The sequence below is a fragment of the Nicotiana tomentosiformis genome, chromosome 1, assembly GCF_000390325.3.
Source record: "Nicotiana tomentosiformis chromosome 1, ASM39032v3, whole genome shotgun sequence".
Classification (NCBI taxonomy): Eukaryota; Viridiplantae; Streptophyta; class Magnoliopsida; order Solanales; family Solanaceae; genus Nicotiana; species Nicotiana tomentosiformis.
The window spans coordinates 21546259-21556989 of NC_090812.1; positions in this window are offsets into that span (position 1 = coordinate 21546259).

Sequence of the window (10731 nt, forward strand, 5' to 3'; positions counted from 1 at the left end):
CCTTTATGAAAGCTTATAAGTTTTCATGTGTAAACCCTGCAGGTGGATTTTGTATCTGTCACGTGAAATAAGTTAAGCGAAAGTCTAAAGAAAATAATCAATGAATTAAATTGTCAGTAATTTAATTCATTTGATTAATTTCTGAATCTTAACATGAGGAGTTAAATAAGGTTTAATGGAAGAATTTCGAAATTGAACTGAGGAGTGCAATTACGAATTTTTAGTGGAATAATTCGTAATTTATTATGGTAGTATTAATTCGGATATTTCGAATTAAGTACATAATAGAAGCCTTGTTAATCAAATATTGTGGTCCCTGCTGTGCCCGAATAATTAGGAATTAAATGGAATTCTATTTCTTGGTGGAAAAGGAAGACCCTACAGGTTTAGAAAATTTTTTTAAACCCCAGTACTTGTGGCTATATAAAGGGGTCTTATTCCATAAGGAGGCTATGAGTTTTACTACATGATTTTCCTAGGAGAAACTCGCTCACACGAGTTTTGCTAATTTCGGGCATTATTCGGGTCACACAGCTGAAGACCGTGGAACTGGAGGATGATCTTGTGGACGGCTTTGCTCTTGCTTGGAGGTTCCTATCGCGATCGTTGTCATGTTTCAAGAGATAAGTATCTATTTTATGTTTGATTAAAATCTGTTATTATGTGTTGTCTATATTACATGCAAGTGATCCTGGTTATTTGCTTCCGCTGTTTATACATGTTTTCCAACAGTTGAAGATCCCACTTATTCCTTAACTAGAGGAGGGATGGCCCATGGGCCCAACACTTAATTACAAAAATAATTTCGTTAATTTTATTTCTTGAGTTATTTCGTAAAGATTATTTCTATTAATTTAAATAAAATATTTAAAGATAAAAAAAATTATACATCTTTATTTAATAAAAATATTATTTTTTCGAGTTAACCATCTGATTTTAAACTTATTTTTTTCGAATTAAACATCAACGGAAAAGATATAAAAAGGTTTCCAATATTTCATTAGCTTGATTTTTGTTTTGTGTGTGTTTTTGTATATTATTTTTTTTCCTCATATTCTAATTTAAAATTTACAATAAAGTTTTTTTTTTAGCAAAATAATAAGCAGGCTTGTTGGTAACACAAAACAATTCATAGGCAACACATGTTGATAATTTCTTAGTGAGTTAAATTTAAGAGAAAAGAATGTCCCTAATTTATTTAAACCTCGTCAACTTGTGAATAACTAAAGAGTTTGCACTTTTTCCATTGATAATTCATTTGCTAATAGTTTTAAATAAGATGAGATGTCCTCTTCTAGCATAAGGAAAACCATATGTTACACTAAAAGTGGACCTGAAAATATAAAAACAGAGATTTCTAAAAGAATACCAGCTCTACTCTTTCTTTTTAGAGACTTTTCTTTTTAAGTGCTTGAATTAAAGACAATTATTTGTGCAATTGCACCTTAAAATGCTTACTCGACCATCAAAATAATTATGAAGATAATAAAGTTATTATAGTTTGAACAATAATATCGTGAGTTATAATTTGAACCCATGTTGTTTTCTAATCAGGTTACTCTTTTCTTATTATATATACAAAATATAAAAATTTACTACTAATATTCTATTTTCATTTTCCTTTTTCACATGAAATATCATCATTGGGTTTTCTTTTTTTCTTTTTCCTAATACTGCAGTACTATGCCACTTTACAAATTTTAGTATATTCTTGTAACGACCCGGCTGGTCGTTTTAAGAGTTTAAGTCCCGATCAGCAGTATAAGGCCCTGAGCAACTTCTTATTATGTGTGTTGACTTGCGTGCATGGTCGAGTTCAGTTACTGGATGATTCTGAGTGATTTGGGACACTTAGTCCCTAAAACGGAAGCTTAAGTCTTAGGATTTTGACCGTATTCAGAACTGTGTGAAGATGACTCTGGAATGGAGTTATGTCTGTACCGTTAGCTTAGTTGGGTGATTTTGGACTTAGGGGCATGTCCAGATTGTGTTTCGGAGGTCTGTACCTCATTTAGGCTTGAAATGGCAAAAGTCGAATTTTTGGAGATTTGGATCGGAAGTGGACTTTTTGATATCAGGGTCGGAATGCGATTCCAAGAGTTGAAATAACACTGTTATGTTATTTGGGACTTGTCTGTAAAATTTGACGTCATTCCGGGTTGGTTTGATTGGTTTCGGCACGCATTTTTGAAGTTGGAAGTTTTGAAAGTTCATAAGTTCGATTCTTGGTTCGATTCGTAGTTTCGTCATTGTTTGATGTGATTTAAGACCTCGAAGAGTCCGTGTTAGGTTATGGAACTTGTTTGTATGTTTAGACGGGGTCCCAGAGGCCTCGGGTGTGTTTCGGATGGGTTACATGCCATTTTCTTCTATTTTTGAACTGCTGATATCTGTCATCTGGTTTTCTCCTTCGCGTTCGCGTCTGCTCCTCCGCGTTCGCAAAGAGTAGTTTTGGAGGAGGGAATATTTGTTCTTCGCGTTCGCAATCCTCATTCCGCGATCTTGGAAGCCAACCTTTTCCTTCATCGCATTCGCGTTCATCCTACGTGTTTGCTTAGCTATGCCTTTCCACTCTTCGCGTTCACGTACTACTTCACGCGTTCATGAAGAGCAGTTGTTAGGCCATTGGACTTTTCCTCTACGCGTTCACGAACGTGTTGTCGCGTTCGCGAAGCACAACTGGGCAGCTTTTGTTTTTCTTCTTCGCAAACGCGATTGTTCTTCCGCGTTCGATATGCTTAAAGACCTGGGCAGAATATAAGATATCCAAATCGAGGGTTAGGCCTTTTTTATCATATCTTGACTTATAGAGCTCGATTTTGAGCGATTACTTGTAGGTTTTTCAAGCAAATCGATTGGGTAAGTGTTATTCACCTAAAATTTATTATATTCCATGATTTTATCTTTATTTTTATCATTTAATTTGTGCTTTGAGTTGGGGAAAAGGGAGGTTTTTGAAGAAAATTTCCAAAATGAAAAATCATGATTTGAGGGACGAATTGGTATCGGAATTTGATAATTTTAGTATGGTTGAACTCATATCGGAATGAGTGTTCGGATTTTGTAAAATTTGTTGGGTTCCGAGGTGCGGGCCCGGGGTTCGACTTTTGGACCAATTTTTAGATTTTGATAAAGATTGAGGTTTTATGGTCTGGAATAGTTTCTTGTGAGTTTTATTTGTGCTTTGAAGTTATTTTGGTTAAATTTGAGCCGTCCAGAGGTCATTTCACCCAAGAAGTTCATTTTTGAGTATAGGTCTGTCTTCTTTGAGATAAGTATCTTGCCTAACTTCGTGTGGGAGAACTACCCCTTAGGATTTGAGTCTTCTAAGCTAATTGTATTCCGTATACGCGAGGTGACGAGTACATGCCCGGACTCATTTGTGGAAAATTGGCCTTTTAGGGATTCTTAGGTCCTTATATTCATTGAATATGCAGTTGTTCTCGTTACGATTACGTTTCTTAATTTTTAATTTCACTTCTTCCTGCTTTAATTGAAATTAATTGCTTCATGATCCACTCTTGTTGTTCATTTGATTCATATGTGCCTTAACTCAAATTGTTATTTCTTCTTTTATCGTGTTGTCTTTTCCCTATCTGCTTCTCTTTATCTGAAATTATAATTATCTCTTCTGTAATTGTTCATCCTTAATTGAGGCAAATGATTATCCTTATACTGCTTATCCTTAATTGAAGTTGTTGTATCTCTCTCTTAATTGCTCCACCTTAAAAGAAGTTAGATATCCTATATTTTAGTTGACTTGTCCTTATTTGGAATTATTCATCTTGTGTTAGCTCCCTCATTGTCAAGCCGTACATTATGGACCGTTGTTACATAATATTTCCTTTATTGTTGAGTTGTTTTTATTATGACTAGCATTTTCTATTGTGGCTACTCCTTGTGAATTAGTTCCTCCGTTTCCTTGAGTTCTGGAATTTCTAAGTTGACATATTTGTCGTATACTTGTATTATTATCATTGTTGTCGTTGTACTTATTGTGGTGATGCACGAGGTTTCTGCCATGTGGTTTATGTTATTGTGGTACATGAGTTTTTGCCGTGCGGTTGTGGTTATTGTGATGCACGACATTTTCTGCCGTGCATTGTTATTATGGAGTTGCACGAGATTTCTGCCGTGCTATTGTTACTATTGATATTTGTATATGCGGCGTGATAAGGCTATATATATATATATATATATATATATATATATATATATATATATATATATATATATATATATATATGTGTGTGTGTGTGTGTGTGTGTGTATGTGTGTGTGTGTGTGTGTGTGTGTGTGTGTGTGTGTGTGTGTATGGGTTGCGCATGTGGCGAGACAAGGTGGAAACATTATTATGCACGTGTGGCGAGACAAGGCGGATATTTACTTTACTATTGCACACGTGGCGAGACAAGGTGGGCTGTGTCAGGGATTGATTTGTGATGATTGTGATGGCCTGGGGACATTCTTGTTGTTTATATTTGTGTAGTGGTACACTTACCTTTGTGAACTTTATCTTGTGAAAGTTGTGAGAAAATATTCTACGTGTTGTTCGTTCTTTTCCCTTATGCTCACTAGTTGGCATGAACTATGTTAGGACACTGGCACAAGCATACACGTAGTTAAGCACTCTTATAGGATAAGAGGTTATCTTGATATTGTTGAGTATAGATGTACACCCTTTCTTATTTGCCTTCAATGTAAGAATGGCTCTATTTGGCACGCGAGTCGTCAGTGCGGTTATGAGGTGTAATGAGGGCACAAGATGCCAAGTGTTAGGGTTCAGGTATTGAGACACGCGAGTTGTGATTTGTCCGAGGTTCGGTACCTCGTGGAGTTTGATGACTAAAACCTGATGTAAAAGCAGTTGTAGTTGCTGAGTTATTACTTGTCCTTATTGTATTTGTGATTCCGGATTTAGGTTGTGTTCCATTCAATTTTCTGTATCATTTTTATGGTGTTCCGCTGATACTTGTTGTTTCCTTTCTTATTGCCATTACTGTATTGTGAGCCATATTGCATAGTCCTTATGTAGATATCATATTTCTGTTGTTCATATACTTATACTTGTTATTTAGGACTTGCCAAATTTGACGTCATTCCGGGTTGGTTTGATTGGTTTCGGCACGAGTTTTCGAAGTTGGAAGTTTTGAAAGTTCATAAGTTCGATTCTTGGTTTGATTCGTAGTTTTGTCGTTGTTTGATGTGATTTGAGATCCCGAGCGTATCCGTGTTAGGTTATGGAACTTGTTGGTATGTTTAGATGGTATCCTGGGGGCCTCGGGTGTGTTTGGGATGGGCTATGGGCCATTTTCTTCTATTTTGAACTGTTGATATTTGTCATCTGGTTTTCGCCTTCGCCTTCGCCTTCGCGTCTGCTCCTCCACATTCGTGAAGAGTAATTTTGGAGGAGGGAATATTTGTTCTTCGCATTCACATTCCTCATTCCGCGATCGCGGAAGCCAACCTTTTCCTTCATCGCGTTCGCGTAGCTATGCTATTCCACTCTTCACGTTCGCGTACTACTTCACGCATCACGAAGAGCAGTCGTTGGGCCATCAGACTTTTCCTCTACGCGTTCACGAACGTGTTGTCGCGTTCGCAAAGCACAGCTGGGCAGCTTTTGTTTTTCTTCTTCGCGAACGCGATTGTTCTTCCGCGTTCGCGATGTTTAAAGGCCTGGGCAGAATATAAGATTTCCAAATTGAGGTTTAGGCCATTTTTATCATATCTTGACATAGAGCTCGGTTTGGAGCGATTCCTTGTGGGTTTTTCAAGCAAATCGATTGGGTAAGTGTTTTTCACCTAGAATTTATTATATTCCATGATTTTATCTTTATTTTTATCATTTAATTTGTGCTTTGAGTTACGGGAAAGAAGGTTTTTGAAGAAAATTTTCAAAATGAAAACTTATGATTTGAGGGGCGAATTGGTATCAGAATTTGATAATTTTAGTATGGTTGAACTCATATCGGAATGGGTGTTCGAGTTTTGTAAAATTTGTCGGGTTTCGAGGTGCGGACCCAGGGGTCGACTTTTGGACCGATTTTTAGATTTTGATAAAGATTGAAGCTTTATAGTCCTGAATAGTTTCTTAAGAGTTTTATTTGTGTTGTGAAGTTATTTTGGTTAGATTTGAGTCGTCTTGAGGTTATTTCACCCGAGAAGTTTATTTTTGAGTATCGGTCTGTCTTCTTTGAGGTAAGTATCTTGCCTAACTTTGTGGGGGGAGGGGGAGAGAACTGCCCCTTAGGATTTGAGTCTTCTATGCTAATTGTATTCCGTGTAAGCGAGGTGACGAGTACGTGCCCGAACTTATTTGTGGAAAATTGGCTTTTTAGGGATTCTTAGGTCCTTATATTCATTGAATATGCAGTTGTTCTCGTTACGATTACGTTTCTTAATTTCCAGTTTCACTTCTACCTGCTTTAATTTATATTAATTGCTTCATGATCCACTCTTGTTGTTTATTTGATTCATATGTGCCTTAACTGAAATTGTTATCTCTTCTATTGTCATGTTGTCTTTTCCCTATCTGCTTATCTTTATCTGAAATTATAATTATCTCTTCTGTAATTGTTCATCCTTAATTGAGGCAAATGATTATCCTTATACTGTTTATCCTTAATTGAAGTTGTTGTATCTCTCTCTTAATTTCCCAACCTTAAAAGAAGTTAGATATCCTATATTTTAGTTGACTTGTCCTTATTTGGAATTATTTGTCTTGTGTTAGCTCCCTCATTGTCGAACTGTATATTGTGGACCGTTGTTACATAATATTTCCTTTCTTGTTGAGTATTCTTATTATGACTAGCGTTTTCTATTATGGCTACTCCTTGTGAATTAGTTCCTCCGTTTCCTTGAGTTCTAGAATTTCTAAGTTGTCGTATTTGTCGTATCTTTGTATTATTATCATTGTTGATGTTATACTTATTGTGGTGATGCACGAGGTTTCTGCCGTGCGGTTGTTGTTATTGTGATGCATGAGGTTTTTGCCGTGCGGTTGTGGTTATTGTGATGCACAAGGTTTCTGCCATGCGGTTATTGTTATAGTGTTGCACGAGGTTTATGTCGTGCTATTGTTACTATTGATATTTGCACATGTGGCGTGACAAGGCGGGATATATATATATATATATATATATATATATATATATATATATATATACGTGGGTTGCGCATGTGGCGAGACAAGGTGGGAATATTATTATGCACGTGTGGCGAGACAAGGAGGGCATTTACTTTACTATTGCACACGTGGCGAGATAAGGTGGGCTGTGTCAGGGATTGATTTGTGATGATTGGGATGGCGTGGGGGCAGTCTTGTTGTTGATATTTGTGTAGTGGTACACTAACCTATATGAGCTTTATCTTGTGAAAGTTGTGAGAAAATATTCTACGTGTTGTCCGTTCTTTTCCCTTATGCTCACTAGCTGGCATGAACTATGTTAGGACACTGGCACAAGCATACACGTAGTTAAGCACTTTTATCAGATAAAAGATTTTCTTGATATTGCTGAGTATAGATGTACACCCTTGCTTATTTTTCTTCTATGTGAGAGTGGCTCTATTTGGCACGCGAGTCGTCAGTGCGGTTATGAGGTGTAATTAGGGCACAAGATGCCAAGTGTTAGGGTTCTGGTATTGAGACCCGTGAGTTGTGATTTGTCCGAGGTTCGGTACCCCGTGGAGTTTGATGACTAAACCCTGATGTAAAAGTGGTTGTAGTTGCTGAGTTATTACTTGTCGAATAGGGTGATGTGGGATCACCCCCGGGTACGTGCGTGGTAATACAGAATAGTGATTTGATGGCTTGGAAACAACTCTTGGCACGTTCGAGGACAAACGTATGTTTAAGTGGGGAAGAATGTAACGACCCGACCGGTCATTTTGAGCATTACAGTCCCATTCCACTATTTACTACTCAATTTATGCCTTACAGTTAATATATGACTTATCGGTTTAGTTGGTTCAGGTCTGGAAGGATTTCGGAGTAAAATGAGACACTTAGTCTCATAATTAAAAACTTAAGTTAGATAAGTTGACTGGATGTTCACTTATATGTAAGCGACCTCGGAATTGAATTCTGATGTTTCCAATAGCTTCGTATGGTGATTTTGGACTTAGGAGCGTGTCCGGAAAATTATTTTGACGTCCGTAGTGGAATTTGGCTTGAAATGGCGAAAGTTGAATTTTTGGGAAGTTTGACCGAGGGGTTGACTTTTTGATATCGGGGTCAAAATACGATTATCCTCTTCAATTGTGCACATGCGCCTACGGTAATCCTCTTCACAAAATTTGAGGAGTTGGTTTTTGTGGTTGTGGTGGTGCTTGTTGAACTTGCAATATGGTTCTCTTCCTTGAGACATCTCCCACATTTGGGTACACAGACTGCGCAGTGGTGGCTGGAGTTATATTGATGTGGTGTATTTGTGAAATAGTTGTGTTTAATAATATAAGGTCATTGGACCTAGATTGGGTACTATCAGATTTGATTATGGTATATTAGGGAGAATAATATTAAAATTTGGCTTAGGAAGTGATTATGGATATAGTTGGGGTGAGAAAGCTCCATAACTTGTTGATCTGATAAGGAGTCATAAGATTTCCACGTGTTTCTTTCATTATCAGCATTGTAGGAAGGTTTTGTTTGATATAGGGATTAATATCAGTACCGGGTTGGTTCTGGAGTAGTTACTGTAATCGAGAATGGTGCTACGAGCGGGCGAGTTATGTAATATGCTGGGTGATTATATCCATGATTATAGTTATAGCTCGATGTAGCCTATTCAGACTCATATAATGTATAAATGTAAGATTCGTGTCTTTAAAAGAAATTCTGAAGGTTGGGAATTGAATTCCAAGGTTTTGGGGCTAAGCTTAAATTAAGGATCTTCAGTTGTATTGTGTTGTCATGCCTATGTGGAATAGGGTGATGTGGGATCACCCCCGGGTACGTGTGTGGTAATACGGAATAGTGATTTGATGGCTTGGAAACAACTCTTGGCACGTTTGAGGACGAATATATGTTTAAGTGGGGGAGAATGTAACGACCCCGCCGGTCGTTTTGAGCATTACAGCCCCGTTCCCCCATTTACTGCTCAATTTATGCCTTACAGTTAATATATGACTTATCAAGTTAGTTGGTTCGGGTCCGGAAGGATTTCGGAGCGAAATAAGATACTTAGTCTCATAATTAAAAACTTAAAATGGAAAAGTTGACCGGATGTTCACTTATGTGTATACGACCTCTGAATTGAATTTCGGTGATTCTAATAGCTCCGTATGGTATTTTGGACTTAGGAGAGTGTCCGGAAAGTTATTTGGAGGTCCGTAGTGGAATTAGGCTTGAAATGGCGAAAGTTGAATTTTTGAGAAGTTTGCCGAGGGGTTGACTTTTTGATATTGGGGTCGAAATTTGATTCTGGAAATTTTAATAGCTTCGTTATGTCAAATGTGACTTGTGTGTAAAATTTGAAGTCATTCCGGATTAATTTGATATGTTTCGGCAGAAGATATAGAATTTGAAAGTTCAAAGTTCATAGATTTTGAATTGAGGTATGATACGTCATTTTAATATTGTTTGATGTGATTTGAGGCCTCGAGTAGGTCCGTGTTATGTTTTAGGACTTGTTGGTGTATTTGGTTTAGGTCCCGGGGGCCTCGGGTAAGTTTCGGATGGTTAACGGGTTAGATTTTGGACTTGGAACTCTGCTGGAATTTTTCTAATGCACCATCTGGTTTCCTTCATTGCGTTAGCGAGTGGAGCCTCGCGTTCGCAAAGAGGAACTGAGAGGCTGGCAATATTTTCTCTTCGCGTTCGCAAAGAGAAGGACGCGTTCGCAAAGGATGGACAGGGTGTGCATCACGAATGCGAGAGGTGTTACGCATTCGCGAAGAAGAGAGGAAGCAGCTGAGGACCCCGGGCAATTTGTCTATGCGTTCGCGTAGTGAGGGGGAAATGAAGCATCACGTTTACGATTGGTTGAATGTGTTCGCGTAGAAGGCATTGAGGCAGAGACACTTTGTGCTTCGCGAACGCGGGGGGTTTGTCACGTTCGCGAAGGAGGAATTTGGACGAGAACAATTTTGTGTTTCGCGAACCCGAGGCACTAAACGCATTCGCGAAGAAGAAAAGCCTGGGCACTGAAGTTTAAGTTCTGAAAATTGGACTTTGTCCCATTTTTACATTTTTGACGGATTGGATCTCAGGAAGAGGCGATTTTCAGGAGTGTTTATAAGGAAAATAACGGGGTAAGTTTTCTTAACTCAATATTGGTCAAATTACCCGAATCCATGGTTGTTTTTAACATTTAATTGGTGAATTTAGTTGGAAATTATGAAAACCCTCTTGGTTTAATTTGAAGATTTGAGGGTCGAGTTGATGTTGGATTTGAGTGAAATTAGTATGGTTGGACTTGTAATTGGATGGGTTGTCGGATTTTGTGAGTTTCATCAAATTCTGACACGTGGGCCCCACGGACGATTTTTGGAGTGTAATTTCTGATTTTGTGGGAAAATATTAGTATTTTGATACGGAATTAATTCCTATAAATTGTGTGGATTGAATCAAATTTATTGTTGCTAGATTCGATCCGTTCAGGAGTTTATACGCGCAGAATAAAATTTCTTGATCATTTTGATCTTGCTCGGAATTGGATTCGTCTTGTTCGAGGTAAGTAACTCTTCTAATCTTGGAGCTGAGGGTATGAACCCTGAATATATGTATTA